Source organism: Stegodyphus dumicola, chromosome 2, assembly GCF_044657685.1.
Source record: "Stegodyphus dumicola isolate Sdum_Otavi_A_Nest chromosome 2, ASM4465768v1".
Taxonomy (NCBI): Eukaryota; Metazoa; Arthropoda; class Arachnida; order Araneae; family Eresidae; genus Stegodyphus; species Stegodyphus dumicola.
In genome coordinates this window covers 211,460,879-211,485,269 of record NC_140769.1, presented here as the reverse complement: position 1 = coordinate 211,485,269, position 24,391 = coordinate 211,460,879, and the positions used below count along the sequence as shown (strand labels likewise).

Genomic DNA, 24,391 nt, shown 5'->3' with positions numbered 1-24,391 from the left:
AAAATCTCCTGGAACTTTAATTCTTCTTTTTTCGAGGTCAATGGAGAAATTATTTCAGCATAGGCAGCTGTCAGTATTCAAACATTAAATTGTAAAAGCCATTAAAGTGTAGCCGAAACGCTCAGAAAGGTTTAATTCGCATAAGGATTTAGGAAATACATTTTGAAAGATTTAGCAAATTTTCCTTCAATAAATTTAATGGAACAGGCAAAAGAAATTACAGGGAACAATAAATATAGGAGAAAACAGATATTTCTTTTCCTAATTTGTTTTGCTTTGTTTGATTTCTTTCTTTATTCCTGTATAAATAATAAAACTTTAAGAATGCAACTGTAGATGAGAATAAATTTTTCAATTGAAAACAAATGATGGCAAAAATCCTAGTTCTTCTTGCTGGACGACAAAATAGACCAGCATTATGTTCCGAATTCGGAATAACGAGAGAAAATTTGAAACCTGTGCAGCCAGCGATGCAAAGAGATTGATCTGCGAGAAAGATGACTTAAATGAGGAAACTCGGAGATATTTTAATGATGTGTAAGGTTACCTCTACTGGATAATAATAAGAAATGGTAAAATACGTAAGTAAATTATACAAAAATTGAAGAAATTTAAAATATCTGGCATGCGTAAGAAATAGTAATTGATTCAAAAAATAAATGAATCCAAAGCTTTCAAACTTATACTCGTTTAAATACAGGTTTTGCTGATTCAGAAAGAACGTTACGTGTATATCTTCTAAAATGCTTTTTCCATCCTTTGTTTGTAGTTGTTTTATTTTTCATTTCAGTTTCATTTTTCCTCCTATTTTGCAATTTTCGCCATTGTTTCCCTCTGTTTTAAGCCACCTGTTTATTATTACTATTATTATTATTTCAACTTATGTCAAAATTAAGTAAGGAAAAGTAAGGCACTGAAACTTTGCAAATTATTACGCTCTACGTGAGATTCATGGAGGTCGCTTATTGCATACAAATCACGCCAAATGCTTTAACTTTTCTGCTTGGCTTTAGGTCAGAAGAACAAAAGCAACAAATTCGCCTTTTGTAGAAAAACATTCTGTCAGGCAATAAATCTACGGGGAGATTTTTCCCTATGAAACTGAGCCAAAAGTGTTATATAGTATCTAAATATGGAAGTGTTGTACATGTTAAACGTGATAGTCGTTGCATTACTTTCACTTTTTTACTACTGAAATAAAGATATATTGATTATTTTGTAGATTGGAAAACCCTCCTTGTGATCATGAAAAGGAGCAAAAACTGGAAAACGAGAAAGAACTGGAAAAGAAGCGAGAACCCGAAAAGATGCAAAAACTGGAAAAGAATCAAGAACTGGATAAAAAGGAAGAACATGAAAAGAAGGAGAAACTGGAAAAGAAGCAAGAACTGAAAAACAAGAAAAAACTGGAATTGACACAAAAACTAGAAAAGAAGCAAGAACTGAAAAAGAAGCAAAAGCTGGAAAAGATACAAAAACTAGAAAAGAAGCAAGAGCTGAAAAAGAAGCAAAAACTGGAAAAGAAGCAAGAACTGAAAATGAAACAAGAGCAGAAAAAGAAGCAAAAATTGGAAAAGAAGGAAGAACTGAAAAACAAACAAAAACTGGAAAAGCAACAGAAACTAGAAAAGAAGCAAGAACTGAAAGAGAAACAAACACTAGAATGGATTCAAAAACTAGAAAAGAAAGAAGAACTGAAAAAGAAGAAAAAACGGGAAGAGATACTAAAACTAGAAAAGAAAGAAGAACTGAAAATGGAGAAACAACTGAAAGAGATACAAAAACTAGTAAACAAAGAACTGAAAAGTCAAAAGAAACTGGAAAAAATGCAAAAACTAAAAAACAAAGAAGAACTGAAAAAGAAGAAACTGGAAAAAATGCAAAAAACAACAAACAAAGAAGAACTGAAAAAGAATAAGAAACTGGAAAAAATGCAAAAACTGGAAAAGAAGCAAGAGCCGGAAAAGATGCCAGAACTGGAAAATATAGACGAGTCAGAAAAGACGCAATACCTGGAAAAAAAGCAAAAAACGGAAAAGAATCCTCATCTGAAAAACAAGCTGGAACCGGAAAAGAACTGTCAAACCCGAAAAGGAAACCGGATGAACTGCGAAAAGAGCCAGAACTCGATAACAACTGTAGAACGATTGATTTAATGACCAAACGAAGCAAGACCCGGAAAAGGAAAATAGAACAAATAAATCATACACCTGCTTCATTTTACCAAAATTTATTATCAATAACATTTTTATTATGAAGAACTTTATGGTATTCTTAGTATATGGACAGCATTTGATAATATTTTGCTCGGTAAGTGTAACTACTGATATATTATTAGCTAGTAATTAGTCATGCTAACTTTAAGATATCAGCATTATTTTAGCAGCAACTAAGTACACTCTTTCGTAGTTCAGATCTATGTTTTCAGTGCCTTTCATGGCTGCGAGGTCTTCCGGTTTTACCTGGAAAGTCACAGTTTATTGACTTTTTTAACACATAGTCACATGACAGTATTTTTCAACTATAAATTTATGTTATGCTACTGGCTTTAAATTGTGCAAATAAATATTGCACGTCATATCTTTCATAATTGAACTCATGAAATTAATTTATACAGATTTCATTTTAAAATTTGTTTGACCCTGAGCTGTCTTATCCAACTGCAGATATTTATAGGACTTTATATCAAGATTCAAAGAAACGCTCAAAAAGGAATGTTTATCAGCTTTTAATTATGTGTTAATCAGCTTGAGTTGCATTACTAAGATTGTAATTCTAAACAAATTAAAAGCTATTGTAGTATGTACATTAGCTTTTAATTTGCTTTCACCTTGTTTAAATGTAGTTTGACATACCACAGTTTCCGTTTCTACTCAGGATTTTTCTAGTGTAAAAATTCAAGATTACAAATTAAAATGAGCGAAAAAATAACTTTTAAAATGTGTGTATACATTAAATCAGAATCATAATATAATTAGAGAAAAAAACTGAATAATATATTATAAAGCGAATTTATATCAATTTCGATTTCTTTCAAAATAGAGATTCCTTCGCACCTCACAAATCTCACAGAAACTCTCGGTTTGTGATTCGTGAGCTTTAGTTTTTTATATTTGGAATTTGGCAGCAATATGATTCACTGTTACGATACAAATTCTTGCTCACAAATTGGTTATCTAACTAGAAAATGGTATAACTAAAATAAAATAAATATTATTAGATGGAAATGTTGGTTTGCTTTGCGTTTATCTGAATAGTATCGTATATATAAACCTGTTGGAGACGTTTTTTTCCCACACATCGAATAGAGACACATAGTCACATAATATAAATAATCTGACTACATTACTATAGTGTAAGATGAAGCTCTACCACATTTCTCTATTACTTTAGACTGCGAAAGATTTGCTAAAGCATTACAGGATCATACTCTGAAGGATCTCGCCGTTCTGTTTCATTTTCTTCCCCCTCGAAAACGCATTATCTTAATACAATAGATTACTTTTGAAGGAATGTATTATTTGAAAACCTTGTAACTGTAAGAATTATTCTCTGACGTTATTACACAAAAAGCGGTTGAGAGCCTAATCTTTTGCTATGCGCTTTAAGATGTATAAAAGCATTTTGAAATGTAAGGCCTACAAACTGAAACGTAACTTTATCTTATTTCTGTACTATTCATTAGAGTTATATACATTCCCATCAATAGATTCTGAATGGCTAAATATTCTGCTTACCCAAATCAGTTATTTTTTTTCTCTCTTCTTTTTCTTAATTTTAAATAATCCGGAAAGTAAAGCTATAGAAAATTTCACTTCTTCATTAGAAATCTGATTTGGAATTTTGTTTTCCGAGATAAAAATTTTAATTCCTTATCTCTTTTCTCAACACAAAGATCGAAAAACGTAACATCGACATTTTGAAAACATTTGTAAACTAATAGAAGGGAAAAAGCAGAATACAATGGTTCAGCAAGCATGTAAATATCTCTATCACTTAAGTTTCAGCTATGTTTGTTATAGTATATTCAGGCGTATAAGACGCACTTTTAAAACAAAATGTAAGATGGAAATTTATGCGTGCGCTCTGTACGCCAGCTATAAAAATTTTATGTTTGGAAATATGGAAAAAGTGAGCATACGAAAATTAGATTTCTGCGTGTAATTAAATTTTTTTTCTTTAAAAGAAATAACACAGTTTATGTACTTAAAAATTTTCGTTATAAAAATTCTGTTTCATTTTCACCTTCACATCTGATCCATACTTCCATAGATCCAAGTTCCTCATATTCGGCTTAAGTTATATCTTCAAGCACATCATCGGATTCTGTTTCATTTTCGCCGTCACTTTTTCTCTGATCAACAGATAAATAATCATCTTCCGTTTCAACTAGACCGTCAGATATACCACATATATTAAATGGGTTTAATTTTATTCCGTGCTTTTATTATTTACTGACACACTATTTATGGACTGGCATGACGTATTTGGTCTCCATTTGTAACTGTTTTTTTCACCTTCACGTTTGCTCGAGTATTCCACTGACGTTAAAAATATTCTATCGATGATATATTGACATATATGTCTAATATCTGAACTGATGGCAATAATCCGCCTGGATAAACTGTCATATCTGTATAACATTATTTCAACAACATATTTGTGTTATCCGTTAGATGGAGGCTGAACATGTCTCAAAGTATTGGATTTTCTTGATTATCTGAGACAAAAGGAAGCTTTTGCCAAATATTTCTTATCCACAGTTTCACGACATTTTTCTCCGTCGATCATTTCTCTTGAATACGGATGAAAACACTTTCGGGAAACTGCACTTCTGCAAAATCTTTCTTTTAAAGATATCGATGGGATTTTAATTTCGTACGGTCGGCTAAGCAGGAGATCAGTACGGTGAGGTGAGATTTCTCGTTGGACTATTGTTTCTATGTTAACCGTTATTTTTCTTTCATATCATTGTTTATTTATCTCCTACCGTATAAAAACTACTGGAATGACATCCATATTTGCAACACGTGATAGTAATTAAATTTTTCCATATTTTTAAAAACTCATCAAAGTTTTATCTCTATATTTGCGAAGCCTTTGAAAAAATTTTGTCTTTTTTTCTCGGAGAACTGAATTATTCCGTGAAGTAAATCGAAAACACAAACTCAGTTTGCTTTAGAGTTTTCACTTCCATTTGCACTCCTTTTTTCTATTTTTAAGTCAAAGAAACGTACGCTGTTTCTTGTTACAATTAATTCATTCTAGCGATGATGGGGATTTTCTACAATGCAGTTTCCAACACTTTCGCCGACGGTAAGCTATTTCATTACTTCTTTATGCAATGCACAGTTATTCTTTGGCGCAATAATCATTGTAAAATTTCATGTTTCCTCCACTCGTGTACGAAGCACTCACGAAAACCAAACTGCATGATTTCCATTTTCTTTCGCAAACTGAATGACTTAACATTTGAAACTTGCATTGTGTTTGTTTCGTTCGGCAAAAGCCATAACTACTGCTGAAGAAAGCACTGGATGAACTACACTTCACTAAAATCAAATGTGATATCGTTAAGTCTTTGATGTTGACATCAGAACCACGGTTTCAAATGACTACAGAAAGAAGAACATGACTCCTAATTCCGCAAATTCACTTTGGTCGAAAGTGCACTCTTATCCAAATTATGTTCCTTGTTTCTCGAAGTCCTAGAATAACATTCTCTTCCACATCCAGAATGAATACAAATCACCTCCTACCTTGCAGAAATATTTTCCCCGATAATCATTTCTCCTGCGCACCACCTTATCGCTTGCCAAACTGCAATGTTTCCGCAATTGACATATTTGCTCGTGTTTCCTAAGGTATGAAATAATCAAGAAGAGCTGTTGCGGGATATGATGTTTTTGGTATTGCCAAACCACCATGTGTATTTTATTGCTTTCTTTATTTACTAAAGACCTGATGCATTGTAATTAAGCGATATAAGAACTTGATTTATATGCGATTACGTTTTCTTATACAAAATGTTCCAACAATGTACTTATGCGTTGTAATTTCATTTATTCAAAACTCAGTCTAGTTATATTTATAAAATTTTCAATAGCAAACGAATGTTTTAAGAAAACAGTTTAGACGTTTTGGGTCAAGATACTTTTCAAAAAAAGTCTAATCCAAGAGTTATTTATATGAGAAATTTTATGTAAAAACAAATGGCGCACATTTTTACGTTTGAAATTTACTGGCATATTCCATGCCAAATTTAGTAAGAGATTTCAGGTTTTTACCAGCTAAAGGAAGTCAAGGATTTCTAGAATAATTTGCAAGGTCAAGGAAGAGTTTTGTCTATTGTTAATTGATATTTTCATTTCCAAAAAAGAACGTTAAGCATTAAATTTTGAAAGAAGTTTTTTATTTTCTTTTGGCACGATGCGTAATGAGTTTACTTCAAAAAAGCTGAAAATAAAAGTACCAGTTATCTATATTTTACTATTTATATCATAATAAATAACTTACTAATTTAAAATTTAATTATAAAAAAGATTTTACTCCCACAAAAGCCGTTTTATCCATTTACGCCAGTTTGGGCACTTTTCTACTGCATATGCCTTTCATCAAATTGTACACGCTCTGTCCACAAAATATTCACTCGCTCTTTATTTGTGCAACCGTGGATATACTTCAATTAATAATCTGTTTTAAATGACGCAACTTTTTGTCTTTTCGAATAATAAACGGTTATTATTGCACAAAGTACGAAATCTGACTAATTATTTTTTCCTCCAATACCTAGACTTCTGTCTAGGTATTTGGTTATAAGAAATAAATCACAAAACAATTGACTGATGTCCATCGAAATCAGACGGAGATACTTATGTTCAAAATTATTTCATAACGAGTGCAAACTTTTTCCTCATAAAATCATGAGTGTCGGAGAAACATATGAAGAGCTAGGCTTCGTAATTTTTACAAAACAAATTATTTTAAATTTAAAAGTACCAAAGCGCAAACATTTACGTTTTTCAAAACACTTTTGTACTTGGAAGTCAATGCCCACCACAAACGACCAAGATCCGGTCTGAAATTTTGCAGACAGTGCACAGTCATCCGTTTCGAGTATCTTTCATTTTGGTTATTTGCGTATGCGATATAACCTTTTCAAATATTCTCATGCTTGTGACTCAGAATTGAATTATCATTTTAACTGATGTTTTTATGTGATGTGTAACAATAATTTTGTTTATTTTTCAGGATGAAGATTCAGGCCCCCTTTGCGCATACCGACTGTAATTTGAATAGCCAGTTTACAATAACAAGCTTAATAGTAACCGACCGTCATAGGGATGCGCCCGAGGCTTAAAGGAACGCGAATCTCTATCAAATTTGCAACTTGTGCAAATGTAATTTTGACTTTAAAATTCTTTTATTTTCCCTTTCTCGTGTCAAAAATGTTTTTCTCTTCAATATTTAACTTTAATAACGTGAAACTTTAATTTAAATTTTCCTTTTCACTATTTTTACTTTAAAAAGGTTTTAAGTTCTTTCATTTTACAAAAGTAATACTGATTTTGAAAACTATAAATATTTCCTTTTGGTTTTTTATTTTAAAATTTGCTTTTAAATGCTCACTTTATTTATTTTACAGAAATATTATATACTCTTATAAGCAAAATATATTTCTTTTTTGTATTTCCACAAATGGCATTTTTTAAAAAATATTTTACTCCTTTTTATTAAGGGGTGTTGGAAACCCTATAGCGGCAATGTTAAATTGGCCATTTTTGGATTACCTTTTCTGAAAATCTACTGTTCTTACAGGCTTGAAGGTTTTTACATAATTAAAGTACATCTATCACCTCGCGCCCTTTCCACCACGAAGGCAGGACGTCTATGCACTCGCCATAGTAGGAAAATAATCTCTATCTTTATCCTCTAATTTATTACACATAACGGTACACAATATACAATAAAACAAATATCACTAGTATAGTATACATTTAATTATATACATAATATAAGGCGTGCAAAACATTCTTTAAGTAATTTCAACTATATACATAATATAAGGCGCGCAAAACATGTTTTAAGTAATCTCTTTCCACACGGCATGGCTGCCGGTCCAATCGCTAAAGTACCAAGTCTCGTATTCACGCCACCAGCCTGCCTCGATCGGTTTTTCCGAGGAATCTCGAATTCTTTTAATACGGTGTCTTTAATCATAATATTGTTATTTCAATCCATTTCATTGAGAGTCGCGATCAAACTTTTAACTTTTGTTTTTAAACTCTGCAAAATAATTTTCCCTTCTTCAGATATTTTATAGAGATTAAGAATCACTTTAGCATGATGTAAAAAGAACAGCCATTTATCAGCTTTCGATGGTGAGTCAAACATAACTCCTTTCATTATTTTCAAATGTTTCAATAATCGTTTCCCTTGCTCTAAGAATCTCTAAGAATCTCCTATATCTTGATAAAAATAAGAACCTTAATTTCTCATTTCCATATAAAATATACTTTCTCGGTGTCTACTGGCTTTAACGCCTGACATTCGAATCATGTTATTAACAGAGATAAAAACAATTATAATTTTCTAAGTTAATATGGTTAATATATAAATTAAGAAGGACTTACCTTTGATCCCGATAGTGAAAATATCGAACGAAGAGCACAACTTGACGCTGTTAACTTTAATCATGAGCACACTGCAGTGGCACGTAACTTGACATGTTTACAACACGGTAATTCACATTACCCCTGATTTAACTTTTCACGATTTCACTAGGATGATCAACACTGATGATCCCATTTTACCACTCACTGGCTGTTAACTTTTTAGCACATCACGCTTTCACAAATCGGATGAATTTATTCGCACACATGGCCCTAAACGCGCCATTTTCTTTCGTCATAAAAATCTTCTCTCATCGTAGATCCATTCGTGAACTATCACCGAATTTCATTTTATAACTTTCAGTAACTTTTTACAACCATATTTATTTATTATTTTCACTATTTAGTGATTTCCTTTTTCACAATCTTATCCAATCGACTGCGCCGATTTGCACCTCGCGCCGTTTTAACTCCGAGGCGGGTTCGGTCATTTCTAATGCACTCGCCATAATAGGAAAATAATCTCGATCAGCTTTGAAATTTTATCCACTAATTTATTAAACAATACACAATAAAACAAATACCACTACTATACATTTAGCTTAAGTTATCCCTTTGCACACGGCATGACTGCCGGTCCAACCGCAAAAGTCACAAGTCTCGTATTCTTCCCACCAGCTTGCCTCCACTCTGTTTTCCGGCGTAACTACGTCCCTTCCTTTAACCGTCTTTAGCCCCTCGCAGATAAAATGTTCTGGAAACGTCTTTCGCTAAGGGAAGGAACATCACAATACCTAGCTGAATATCCTGAAACGAGCTTTTTTATCATTTTAAATTTTAGAGTATTTTACAGTATATTTTGTTACGCATAGTAAAATTTAGCACTGATTATAATCAAAAGCTCATTTCGGCAAATATTTGGAAGCGTAGTAAATAAGGTATAAAAATTTCAGATACCTGTGAGCAGTAGTTCTTGAGAACAGGTACTACATCGAGTATAAAAAAATCACGTTCGAAAAAGGCGATTTTATGTAAAAATTCTCAATTATCAAAGCATTCAATGACAAATTAAAGCTAGATTTTGTACAGTCCTAATTTTCATAGAGATTAAAGAATGGTGTTTTAAGAAAGCTAAAATTATAGAGAATTTGAAAATGCAAATATCAGAAATCCTCATTTTATGAAATGTTTTGGCTTTCAACACCTGTATTCTATTAAATTAATATGTTTCACAAACTATAATCAATCAACAAATGAACTGTATTCCTACACTTTTATTAAATTACACTTGTCAGCGATGCAAAATAATTGATACAAAATAAGCGAGCCATTCTACATGGCTGTCACAAACACAATTCTATCAATCAATTATCTTGTTGCCACACATAAAGTTCAAAACTAAAGGAAGAAAAGCAAAAGGAATTTACGCTGTTTGCAACAATAAAATGAAGCAAACGATACTCACATAAACAACACCCCTTCAACTATTCTATTCTTTAAAGTCCTTTCTCTTTTTTTTCTATTCTGGTAAAACTTTATATATAAATTTAATTCTTTGTCTTTTAATTTTTTATTTTATATCTCTGGTCGCATTTTTCATTAACGATTAACATTTTGCATTTTGCTTATTATTATTATATTAAAATTATGCAAAATGAACAAACAGTAAGTAATGAGATGCTCAATTAAAATCAAATACAGATTTAATGATAAAAGGGAAATTTTTAATGTCATTACAAACAAGATTTCAAGAGATTCAAGAGGCCGTTGCCTAAAAAAAAAGAAAACAATTCGTCGTTTTGAAATGAAACTTAAAAAAATATTTTCGTTGTCACAAAAACAAAACTTTTTGAAACATTACGTTATTCAAACTCTTATGTCACTTCCGAGTGTCACGTTATCTAAGATGGCATAGGTTTCGGCTACGTACCCAAGCCTCTGGCATCTCCTGAGGGCGTTTGGTTACTACACCTGTACCAAAGATAGTGAACTTCCGGTGATATCCTTCTGTCTGTACCTGAACGAAACTGGCTCTTTTTGACGGCACTCTAGCGAAACACTAAAAAATCATGATTTAAATAATTTAACTGGTATTTTAAGGACGAGGATTTAGATTAACTGCTGATGATTTTTTATTTAGGTGATCGTGAGTATATGGTTTAATGATGAAGAGTATGAATATTTGAGTAGGATGATAATAAAACTTGAGGTGATTGGGCTTTGTATCTAGGTGAAGATCTTTTATTTTGACGACGACTTCAATGATGATGATGAAGATGATACATAGGATGGTTTAAAATTTTGTGATTTGGGTGATGATGGTTTATCTTATTCTGACGATGATCATGGTGACGCGATATACATGATGGTTAAAATGACGATGTGTATTAAGTGATAATAAATATTTAGATGAATTTGATGGTGACATAGTTTTGACTGATGACGATTTTATACATGATGTGAGAGTTATTTATATAATAATTTAGAGGAGTTAGGCAATGAAGACGATGATTAAATGAGGATGAAGAAGATGATGATTTGGTTGATATTGCTTTCTATTTAGATGATCTGGAGGATTATGATTTATCTATCTCGACGATGATAATGGTGATGATGACACATACGACGGTTTAAACTGAAGGTATGATTTCGATGATGATGATTATTTAAATGATGGTTTTGAATTATCTGGTGATAATTTTAGAATTTCTTTCTTGGTTATTCAGATAACAATTTTGATGGTGATTTAGACGGTTGAGGTGATGAAGACGATGATCAAATGAGAATCATATTGTTGATGGTGGTGATTTAGATGATACTGCTTTTTATTTAGTTGATTTGAGCTATGATGATTTATCTTAATTTGGCGATATTTTCAATGACGATGATGATGATAATATATATATGATGGTTTAACATGAAGATGTGTTTTGGGTAGTTATGCTTAGTTAGATGTCTTAGATGATGATTTAAATTTAGCAGATGAAGTTGATTGGATTTAGAAGGAAATTTATATAGATGATGATTTCAATGAGTTAGATATTTATTTAGATGAAGGTATATTCATTTGATAATGATTATTTAAACAATAAGAGGGTCGTCCGAAAAATTACTTTGCCGTAAACCATAAAAACAAAGTCTTATTACCTGGAAAGCTCTATTGCAAAAGATACAGCTATATTTCTGCTACTTCTCAGCATAAGAAACATCGGAACTATACCAATTGTCATAGCGTCGGTTACCTATTTCCATTAGAGTGTCATAGAAGTCTGTCGCCTGGGAAGAAAGGAAGCCCGTCACAGTTGTCTGCAACATTTCACCTGTAGGAAAGTGTGCCCAGACAAGAACGTCTTCAGGTGCAATAACACGTGAAAGTACTTGACAGCAAGATCGGAGCCATGATGGTCAGACATCTCCCAGCGAAACGTCTACAACATACATTTTGTGGAATTCCCCGTATGCGTCCGATGTTGTCGGAGGACACCACAACACCAGCACTGAACATCCCAAGCCATTTGTTCTGAATGGCTCTTCAGATGTTCTCTAGTAAAGCGTAATAAAGATCAGCTTTCACCGGAGCACCACTCGCCAATACGTCAATGAGCAGAATGCCTTTACTATCCCAGAATACCGTGCACATCAATTTCCGTGCATAGACTGAGGATCGTCCGGCGCGTGGATCCCTGTGACGCCAATCAATCGTGAGTTGCTGGTTTCTGTGGTGAAGTGAGCTACCCACATCTCATCACCTGTAACGATTCTGTTAAATTGCGTTCAATAAACTGATTTATGTATCTGCTGGCTCTAGTTCTTTGTGTTTAAGTTTTGAGTATTCGAAATGGAACTCAAATGCAATCAATCATATATATAGATTACATATTAATTCATATATTTGAATTAAATACATATTTACTTACCGGCCCGAAACTTTCTTAACACGTTGATCGCGGCGCCGCTCTCTGGGGACCGACAGTGAACTTTCCGTGTGGCCGGCGTCGGTTCCTGGGGACCGGCACTGGAATTTTCGTTTGCCTGGCGTCGTTCCACGGGACCGACAGTATAAGTTAATAAACATAGTGTCAATAAAATGTGATCAAATTTAGCTTTAATGAAATGTATTGAAACATTCTAAACAATAATACGGCTTAGCTTTAAGGTTTAACTCGCTGCCGGCTGAATGGAAAGGACAGCAAATTCGGCGCCGAACTCAGCGTGTTAAATGGAAAGCCACCGCTCAGCCTTAAAACGCAGAGCAGTTTGATTTAAATAACCCTTGATAACACTATTCTATAACGTTCTTTGTACGTTAAAGTACATATAGCACAAGAGTGTGCAAGGAAACTAATAATTAACAAATTTATTTAATATTTTTCGTATAATGAGGATAATTTCAAACTGTAAACATAATTCTAAAAATCCATGACATTATCGAATTGAGACCTGTTTCGATGTCAGATATATCTCGTAATGAAATCTGAAATTTTTTGAAATTTAACAACTAATTTTTCGAGGTATTTGACAGTCCAATCTGTATAAGTTTCATTTATTTGTTTAAATGTTTGTAAAGTGTTATCACAGATTTTTATAAAAAAGTGTGTGAGAGATAAATGATAAAATTGATGGATAGAAATGAAGGGAATATTATGCATTTGTTCAGAAACATAAACGTAGTATTTGTGAGATTTCTCGCACAGCCAAGTTATAATTGTTTTGTTAAATTCTTTTTTTCATATTTAATTCTTTTAAATTCATTTCTCAAAGTTTGTCATAATTTATGTGACTCAACTAGGTACGGAAAATTGATTCGGAATGTAAAAGAAATATATGTATTCTGTAATATTATTTTTTGTAAAGTTTATTTTTTTTTAATTAACAAGGTCTGTAATCAATGTTTGCACTTATTTAATGCACGGAGTTCCAAGCAATTTCACTCATCATCCTACAAGCTGCAATAAACACAAAAACACAACTCTGAAAATGAAATATTCTAACAAGGATTGTAAAGCCAAAGGCATATAATTAGTCTCCTCTGTATGCTCAGATCATTCAATATGATTTCTCTCACAGCTTATACATTTTCAGATGAGTTACTCACGTTCGTTTTTAATGGTAATCAAAATATGTAAAACTGCAATTAAAAAGATTAAAATTTCGACAAATTGACTAAATGAAAAATATATTCGCTGGTCGCTTAAAATTGCTTCAACGGTACCTAGTTCCAAATTGCAAGACGGGTATTCCACACACGGATAATCGAGAATTAGTATAACATTCTACAGCAAAATAATGCAAATTCCTGGTTTTTTTCATATAATGCTTTCATGCTGTCAGATTTATTACGTCTAATGTTATAATATTATTGTAAAATTACTGCCGGTAGAAATCATTCCTTGAAAATGAAGGCCCCTTGCCACCTTCTTGATGCCTAATTTCAAATGGATAATTCAAACGTGGTCAAAGGAGAAATATTAAAATTTTCAAAAATTCGTGTTTACGGTTTTTTAATACCTAGATTTACCACTGCTAACTAATATTATGATATAATAATATATTAATAATTAGTCAAATGAAATTTATGTGGCTTCGTGTCAACCACTTGGTATTTTTAACGCTGTGTTTGAGCAAAAACAGAATATTGTTTATTTAAGCTATAATAAACATCCTACAGTAACATTTAGTTATTGTACATTGTTTTTTATCAGCACTTACGAGCTGAAGTTTCGTCTTATTAAACTATCCATATTGGTGTTTTTCATGCTCCTATATTGTTTTTGTATATAAATAATGGAAATTACAATTGGGATGATCAGTTCCATAAAACTCTCAGTATTCTGCAATCCTAACCACATGACCAATGGTGCCCCAAACATACAAGAAACAAACAGGTATTTACAAGTAGGAATGATTTTCGAAACGTTTGCTTGAACAAAACTCAAAACAAAATAAAACAAAAGGGTCGAATCAAAATGTTAATTTTTCATAAAAATGTGCAGGATAATGTTAGATGTAAAGCCATTTTTCGTTTCCCTGGCAGACGTACTAGGAAGTTTCATAAATGAAAGTTTTCTCTTTTGGTGGGATAGTGGCTGTGACCTATACATCGAGCATTCATTGGTGGACAGTACGTGTAAAATTAGAGATAGATAGAGATAAGTAATTAATAGAGTATTTGACATATATAAACTCATCATTCAGATCTTCGAAAGTGTTCAAATAGTAAAAACACGATACCGTATGCTTTCACCACTTCACTTGTGATGTATACTATGCCCATATGAGGTACTTCTCCCTGTTAGAGTTAACTAAATCTTAGCTATTGAAATATAGCATTTTCAAATTCTTTCCATTTGAATTTAACATGAATAATTTTACTCTGATCTCTCTCTTTCTTTTCTGTTTGTTTCTTACTTCTAGCCATCTATATCCAGTTCTATATCTTCTACTTGTGCCTCTGATATTTAATGTAACGGCATTTTGCTTTAGAGTAAATAGATTTAAAATAATTAAAAATTACATTCCTATTTTCAAAAAACTTTTATTAAGATTTCAAGGTAAACATTTTGATATTCGTCAAATGGAACTCAAACCTAAAATTTAATTTTTATTAAATCTTTATTCTATTTCCAGCACTATGCATAAAAATGCCCTTTCTTGTTAAAATGAAACTGATTTCAGATTTACTAGTAATGAATCAAATTGCAAATTGCTTAGATGACATTTTTCAGCTCTCAGAATACATTCCATTTAACTATGCAGTAAATCGAATGATTGTTTGCAGTTAACAATATGTAAAAAGCTGTTTGGGCCAGGTCGAGAAACAGGTGGTTTCCATCTGGAGGAAACGAATGTTTGACAATGTCTATATACTATATATAAACTAATAATTAGAAACTTCCGCGTAATGCCCTTATGAAATAATTCACTGTATATTAGAAAAGTACGAGAAACAGACGCATATTTTTTCGAATGAAAAAAATCGAAAAATTATGTGCTTACTAAAATAAAAAATCTCAGGCGAACAACAAATAAGGCCTTGTAAGGCCTTATGTGTTGTTCCTTATAAGTTATGTGAATTTCCTTATAAGGCCTATTAAATTATACACACTTTTTGCTGCTGATCATTTAAATTTATTTCTTCGAATTGCTCTTTCAAACTTGAATACCCGATTCCTAAAAGAAAGTTGCTGATTTTGAAATTACGTATACTGCACAATTTTGGTCGTGCGTTTATGAATTTTTTCTAATTTTATTTCTTTATTAGCGGAAGTACCCGATGTCAATTAAGTTAGATTGAAAGCAATGTATCTAACAACAGAGAGAACGATACCGTTGTAATCCTTCTCTAACGATGTAAAAAATACGATTCATAGTTATATATTTTTCAGTCTGGTGCGATATGCAACCCCACATAAAAAATTTCGATAGAAAAATATAATTCTCTCTCATTGTATCAGAAGCAATGTCACTAAGCTTTTAGTGATTTTCGTCTTTCTAATCAAATGGCCATAACAGCTCAAGTTCCATCCAATATTTCACCTAATTTCAACTTTAGTCGATTCAATGTCGCAAAATATTTATCATAATTGATCAGAAATCAATAACACAAACAAACACACAAACAGACATTCTTCTTTATATATATAGGTTATGTAAAATTTACAAATTTTTTTATTAACAAAATGTACGATTTGCAAGCGAGCAGTAGCAACACTTTTCGAAATAAAACAATTCTATCTCCAACGCCCGACACTGTTACCACTAGGAAAAATGAGTGCGAAAATTAGAACTTTCAGAATTTTTAATTAGTATTTTGGCTCATGAAAGTAGTTAAGATGAGTATAGTCGAAATGGCTTCCCTCGAATTTTCGGAGTCGGGAATAACGTATTTAATGTTTGGGAAAGCTATTTTTATTTCATCTTTTGTCTATTTTCGTATTTTAACAAACTCTAGGATTTGAAAGAGAGCAATGGTAACAACTTTCGAAATAAAGCAGATTTTCGTCTCCAGCTTGCGAGACTGTTGCCACTCGAAAAATGAGAAAGAAAATTATCGTTTTTCCGAGTTTTTAATTTATAGCTCTGATTTTAGCTACTTTTTTTTTTTTTTTTTTTTTTTTTGAGAAAAGTGACGTCGACCTATTCCGGGAACGATAAAAGAATTGTAGAAAGTTTGGTGGTGATAGCTATAGTAGTGACCTAGTTATGAGAGGACAAACACACAAACTTTCTTCTTTATATACTATATAGATAACAAGTATGAAACTTTCCCAAATGTAAGTATACGAACCGCGAGACTGTATTAAAATTTGCATTTACTTATTTGTCAAAAAAGAATTTTTGTTAAAATTTGACATCGCCAAAACATGAATATTTTCCTGATTTAAAAACATTTCGATAACTGGAAGTATATTACTACAAGCAACGATTGCAAAAATAAAGGTCGTGTAGGGACTTTTAAGCCGGATAAAGGATGTTGGTGTACATATACGTGAGCATATACATATACGGTTGGTACAGCTAACCTGCAATATAAAGAGAGAAGCAAGCCTACTCTTTAGAAAATTTCAATATTCTTCGGCTAAACGTTTTTGAGTTATGCGAGATACATACACACATATATTATATCTACATACATACAGAGAACACGAAAAAATCCCTTTTGAATGCATTATAAAATATATTATGAAAAGGAAGATGTCTTTATTCTGTCCGTATGAGATGTCGCACAAAAATCATCCAAATGGAATCAGATATGGACAAAATGGATATTTCCACTGAAATGTGATATTTAAAAATTTTCGTAATTATAATACTTCCTTTATATTGTAAAATACAGTAATAAAATATTACCTAAATGGGAAATCTTAAAAAGATGAGAATTAGTACCAGAATTCCACAGCTATACTTTAAAGAAGTGGTCGTAAAAAAAAGTGGTTCGCTGAGAACTTCGTTCTAAAAGTTCAAGCAATAACTAAAACATTTTCGAATAAATTGTGTGTGAAAACTGTATGTCCCGTCGTTCAAAAGTAGTGGACTGTAAATTCACTTGATGTTCCCTCAGTGTAGAACCCAAGAAACCTCAGAGTCATAATGTTGACCGAAACTACTTTATTGGCTTTCAAACATTAAGTTGGCTGAGGAACGGCGAAGAACACTTTGAAATCTCCGCCTTCAGTAGCGGCTCACCAAGTAAACTCAGGAGAACCTCGTCTTAGTTGAAACTCACCGCAACTTAAAAGCTCTAAACCCGAGCTTTACGATCCTAACAAATTTGTGTCTGCGCCTCTCCTCGGTACAAAGAGAGAAATACAATTTGCGTAACATAGAACTAAAATATTTAATCCTTTGCGGCGCACTGTACGTTAAAGTCGGAATTTCAGCAAGAAACGTTGTATTCAGTCTATTTAGTCCTAAATAAGTATACAGGTAAAATATTGTAAAAATTGCACTTACCGTTTTAATTCTGTGGGTGTTCCATGAGGTGGAACACTGCGCCGCCAGAGCTTTTAAAAGTGCGACTAAGCGAGCATTGCAGTGAAGCACGAAAATGAGTAGAAGCGTTTGCATAAGAATGAAAAAACTCTGTATTATGGCTGTATACATGGTTCCCTGGATATACACAATATTCTTGAATATATACGGATAAATGAGATACATATCTATATACACAAGTCCTATATACAAAAATGTTTATAAATTTTCCTATTTCTTAGCTTCGTGAAATTGTTCAAAGCAAGTCACACCTTTTTGATGGAAGCACAAACCAACTAAGATTAAAATAATTAACTACGATTAATATTAACAAAAAAGAAAAATAAGCTTATAATAGAGAGATACACGAAATATATCTACACAATTATTGAAAATAAACGGGAATGAGACTAAAAAGACAGCAAAAAATTCGCGTAGGTCTAAGTAAAGATGAGTCAAGCTACTAATGAAATTCCCGCCTAAAAATTGCCCCCAAAAATTTCGAGGTGCCAATATTAATGCTTTCATAACACAAAAACCACCTCGCCCCTCAATGCTGCTTTGTTTCAATTCATTCCCTCCCCAAAAAAAATCAACGGAAACAGAAAACGAAAACAACGGATGTTCTCTCCTAAGAGCACAGATGTTCTGATTAGTAAGAGCATGAGATTGCTAAAGGCGCAGTGTTCCCGCTAATGGAACACCTGGTTTTATTCAATGATTCTGCGTATGATTTTTGTATGAAAGATTAAAAAAATAATTTGGAGTACAGCCAGCAAAATTATGCCTATTTTTTCTCCAAATAAAATTTTTATATCATTAAAAAAACAGAGAAAATTACTTGAAAAAATGGATTTTAATAACACATAATAAATTAAAGTTATGTGTCTCCTTGTGATATGCTGCTATCTACGGTTTAAAAAGAAAAGTTCAAAGTATATTATAAAAGCATTTTTATCTATTTACGGTTGAATTTAGAGGCTTTCGAAGCGATTCAATTTGGGTGTTCCATGTAGTGGCACACTGAGACACAGAAGCTTAACCATATTTTAGAATCATTTATAAAAATATATAAATGTAAAGTTAAATATAAAATATTCGTTTCAAAGCGATCGTTGACGATTCCATATCTCTTTAGTCTTCCGTTGATGCGGTCATCTTAGAGAGACATTGTGAAAAACCTATATTTACTTATTTTCTCAGAAACATCGGTCATCTTAGGATGGTAATCGACAAGAGGATTTATTGTACCTATATTTTCTTTTTGTAAAATTCTGCGTTTACATTTTCTAGATCTAAATTTAAATTTGATCTTTCTCAAAAAGATAGTGTGAAAATGAATGCATTTCCGTTAATAATCTATTCCGTTAATAACTCTATCTGGCTTTAGGGGTCCAGAGGTAAAGTCGTTGAACGCTGGTAGCTAGACCCAGCACAAAAACACGCTGCTTGAGAATTTTGTGGTTTTTCTAATGTGTAATGTGCGTACGAAACTTTTCCTGAGAAAGTCCTCCCCAAACGCTTCCCTCCCCTTAGGAAATGAGCCCCAACGTGCTCTTCCAATAATCCAATAAATATAAATACGGTACTGAAATATTACGTAGTTCATCCTGACTTGTGTCATCACAACTAACGAATCGCAACATGCAAAGGATACTTATATAAAAGGATTACTTTGAAAAAGCTGAAGGAAAAAGAACAAAAGAAGTCTTAATTTTATTCAAAGAACATAATATTAGAAATTTCAGACATGCATAAAACTTTTAAATACATTTAATCTAAAATAAATGCTCCTTTTCCCTTTTTTAATTTTTTAAAAATATATTGTTCATGAAGAACTGCCAATACAACTTTATGAAATGACTTAATTAAATAATAACGTTTAATAGTTAAGTAAATAAATTTAAAATTCTCTTAAAATAAAAATTAAATACTGCGTATTCATTAATTTTCTACTTCCTTTCAACTTTTCAATGCAAGAGTTCCTTCTTGGATTTTTAGCAAAAAATTATTAATGAAAGGAAATATATGAAATATAGAGGTAAAAATATTCCTCATTCTTACTCGCACCTATAATTCATTACTCGAATACGCACCAGCACCTTTTAAATGTAGAAAAGATATATCTGCAGAATAATCGTCATGCGATTATTTTATTTACTCTCTTTTATAGGAATATATTTTCCACGACGATATTTTTAAACTGCGAAGTTTTGGAACCTCTTTCTGTTCTTCGTCGATGTTTTGTACCACGATTGTTTTCTTCGATGATGTTTTAGACTTACGATATGTTTTCCTGCCTTCTTTTCTCCCACATGTTTTCTACAACGAAGTTTCCCTCTTACGTTGTTTTCTCCGCTACGTTTTCGTCCGCGATGTCTTCGTCGGACCTCCTAGAATTCACTCGCAAGCAAGCGAAATAATCGTTCCATTTAGACTCTTGTCCTTCGACAAAATAATACCTGGCCCATTATGGATTAATGCAAATGTACAGAGACGTATAAGATTATGGGGTTCATTTAAAAATGACTTTTCAGTCCACTTTCATATTAGTTTGATTACCATTAAAAACGAACATGAGAAAGGTGTCTAAAAATTTGCGTCTTATACTTAGGAATTTTTGAATAAGATTACAATCAATTTTTTTTTCTTATGGTTGGCACTTGCCTATGTCGGCATCGTCCTGCCCTAAGGCCAGATCGGTAGTCTCTTTATCATGGAGGCGCCTAGTAGGCGGGACATCATTGCCTCCTATGAAGGGACAGACAATTTTACATCCATGCCTTCTCCGGGATTCGAACCTGAGCCCTACGGTATCGCACTCAGGTTTCCCTAACCACCATAACGCTAAAAAAAGGCTTGCAGCTACAGATTTGATTTTATTCATGATTTATCGTTACAGTCGTTAGAATATTTTATTCTCACAATTAAATATTGTTTTTTTTTTTTTTTTTTTTTTTTTTTTTTTTTTTTTTTTTAGCTTGTACAACGATGATTCAAATTTTAGTGTTTTTCCAGCATCAAAGCGGTTGCGCACATTGATTACAGACATGTTGTTTAAAAAAATAAAATTTACGAAAAAAAAATGCAGATCAATTTTTTAACAGTGGGAATCAATTTTTCGTAACTATTTCAGTAGTGTCAGTTAATTCAGACTTGTAGAGATTAATATTCAAATATTAAAACTGAGACTCGGTCTTTCAGAAAGCCTCACAAGTACTTTCTCTCTTTCCATAACAATGTATGTTATTGTCGTTATGATTGATCAATACCAGTATTGATCACCGATAATTTTTAAGAAAATCTGTGATAACGCTTTACCGACTTTTAAACAAAGGAATGAAGCTTATACAGGGTGAGCTGTCAAGTACTTCAGAAACTGTGTTCTTAAACGTTTAAAAATATTTCATATCTTTTAATGAAATACATCTGACACTGAAGCATGTCTCCATTCGATGATGCCACCGATGCTTGAAATTATATTCACAGTTTCAGCATGTTTATAATAAAAATTGTAACCAATGTGCTACTCACTAGTTTTCTCATATACTCCTGCGCTTTATGTACTTTAAAATTACAAACGGCTACAACTGTGTCTCTGTTCACCTTGTTTATTTAATCAAACTACTTTGTCTTTAACTGACAGAGTGTTGGCTTTATAGTAATATATACTTATCACACTTCTGCTGCTTTGTTTTGTGTTTAAAATGTTTCTTCAGTTTTATTTGGACCGTAAACGCTTCAAGAAAGTAATTCAGAAATCTGATTTAGAATGTGCGTGTTGATGATTGACTGATTCAGATTCTTGATTATTTTCTGATTAGATCTCATTTGCGTCTGCAAAAAGTGCCAATAATTAGGTAATAAATCTATGCAGACTTTTCGTCAGAACTCGTTGGTATGCAAGTAAATAAAATGCTTACACAAATGAATAAAATACTCCTCATATTACCATTTCGACGTTTCATATACAGATAATTTGACTAAAACCTGATAAAATTTATATTTTCTCTCTCATTGTAATGTTTCTTTATACTTTTATAAACGTTCTTCCAAATAAATGTTTCCACAAAATTATTACAATAGGTTCTCAAGCATTACCCTCTTAACCTTCTAAAACCGGGCCGAAATTCTCATATTATAGCTTTCAGACCAGCGCAATCCGAAACAGTTTTGCCCCCTCTTTGACATTTTCCTAATGAGAAAAGTCGTCAGTTCCCCTCCATGGATGAAGTAAAATTTACATGTTTGTCGGACGCCTACGTCCCATAGTAGAGGAGTTGCTAGATTTGCAATTTTTTCGATGATTATTTTGCTTTCATATTTAAGTGAAAGCAAAATTCTAAATAAATAGTGCATAAATAAATGTGCAGTACTGGATGCATATCCAGTGCACACTTTATTTAGAACAAAATGTATGCAATGTTTATATTTCATTCACTATTTCTAATCAATCTCGTAAATAATTTGTGAATTTTTTAACTTTGTTTTCACTCTTCATTTATATTCGCGTATTTTCGTATTAGAAATTAGCAAGCGAGAACAAAATTTAACAAAATATAGTAAATACAGACTAGATCTGTAAGTCTGCAGGCCGGAATGCGATTTTTAATAACATATTTTCATTAATAAAATAATGGTAATGACTAATTTAATGAAATAATAATAATAATATTTATTACCATTAAATGATTAGAATGAGATTCAATACAAATAGATTTTGAGATGAACTTACAGCAATAATAAAGCTTTACATAACAATAACAGAGATTTAAATCTGCTTTTTTCGATAATTTTGTTATTATAATATAAAAATCAAAATCCGAGATACATTGGTTGCGTTTAATAATTAATTTTAACAAATATTACATTGGACTATCAGGCAAAGAAGGTATATCTTTAACGAGAATTTTTCTTTGTAAAATTGGCTTTTGTTTATGTTAGCCGAGAAAAAAATTCGTGACTTATACATGCAATCATCAAAAGAATTTTGAGAACAGTTTTAAATGTTCATGAAAAATTAATTATACGTCAATTTCTTTCCATAGGTAGAAATTTCGTCTAAAACTATCGTTATATCCAAAAGTTGAAGTCTATTTCATTTTCAACGAATATTCTATTTGCACATATTTTCCAATTTATTTTAGAAAGAGTAATCTTTCACGTTTTCAAAAGAATAAGGAAATATTGGGTGTTGATACCATGTAGTAAATTTGTTTTTTATATTTCTTCCAGTAATGAAAACGATTACCCTGCAATATTTTCAAAGCAAAATTAAGAAAACCGTTTACGCCAAATTGTGCATAAAGTATCTTCTCGTGTATATTTTTATTTAAAGTGTGGAATTTTCTCTTTGAAAATATCAAAAATCATGAAGAGCAAAATTAATTCATGAGAAATAACTTTGAAATGCAATAATTCCATTGTAATATGACATAGTGGATAAAAGTGCAATACAGTTTATTTATTCACAAATAATCCCCCTCATATGCGTAATTTATGTACTGTCGATTGAGAAATATAGGTTAGTAAATTAAACCGGTTAATTCAATACTTTTCCTTTATCAATATTTTTACCTGCTCTTCAGTAAAGCGGTAAAGGTGGCTGAACACTTATAGCTCGCTTGGATTTGAATCCCGGATAAATAGTTGGAGTCATGGTTTTTGTGTAACGTAAATGCAAGCCAGCTTCTCTTAGAAAGTCCTCCGCGAAGACATAACTCCCCTTATACAGGTAATCGTTGGGTGCTTTGATGTAATTCAGTAAGCGAACAAATTAATCCAATCAATACCGAAGAACGGGTTGATTACATGTGGAGTTTTCCACCAGGAATGTAAATGCGAGCAATTTTCTCTTAAAAAGGTTTACACGAAAGCATCCATTCCCTTAAGCAGATAGCGTTCGCGTGCTTTTCCGTAATCCAATCCTAATTTTCATACATTTAGTAGTAAGTTGACATACACCTTATTACAGACAAAATAACAACTTTTTTAAGATATTTTTTTATCAACTTGTCTGAATTCTCTCTATCTTTTGAAGAGTATAAGAATTTCAGCAAATAAAACTGGCCAAAATTTTATAACATTTAACTGATGTTTTGATTCAGTTTAGAAGTAACGTGAGCTTTACTGATATTTAAATATTTTTTGGCAGATCTCATCCTAAAAGAGGGTGTAAAAATAAATTGATTTTATTTAATTTACAATCAATGAAAATCATTGAAAGCAATCACTGAATGAATGAAAATCAGAAAAACTATTATGCATACAATTGTCTCTTATTTATCTCCTGATAAATCAGACAAAAT

General features: G+C 32.0%; 1 protein-coding gene and 1 long non-coding RNA gene across 2 annotated transcripts in view; one reads left to right on the top strand and one right to left on the bottom strand.

The window, feature by feature from the left end:
* Positions 1 to 12,413, top strand: part of LOC146998823 (uncharacterized) — a 182,473-nt gene extending 170,060 nt beyond the window's left edge. Inside the window, exon 2 of the long non-coding RNA XR_015039742.1 lies at positions 7,252 to 12,413. This is a non-coding gene — a long non-coding RNA (uncharacterized LOC146998823). The remainder of the gene's footprint in view (positions 1 to 7,251) is intronic.
* Positions 1 to 24,391, bottom strand: part of LOC146998822 (uncharacterized) — a 276,872-nt gene that overhangs the window by 138,624 nt on the left and 113,857 nt on the right. The window lies entirely within an intron of this gene.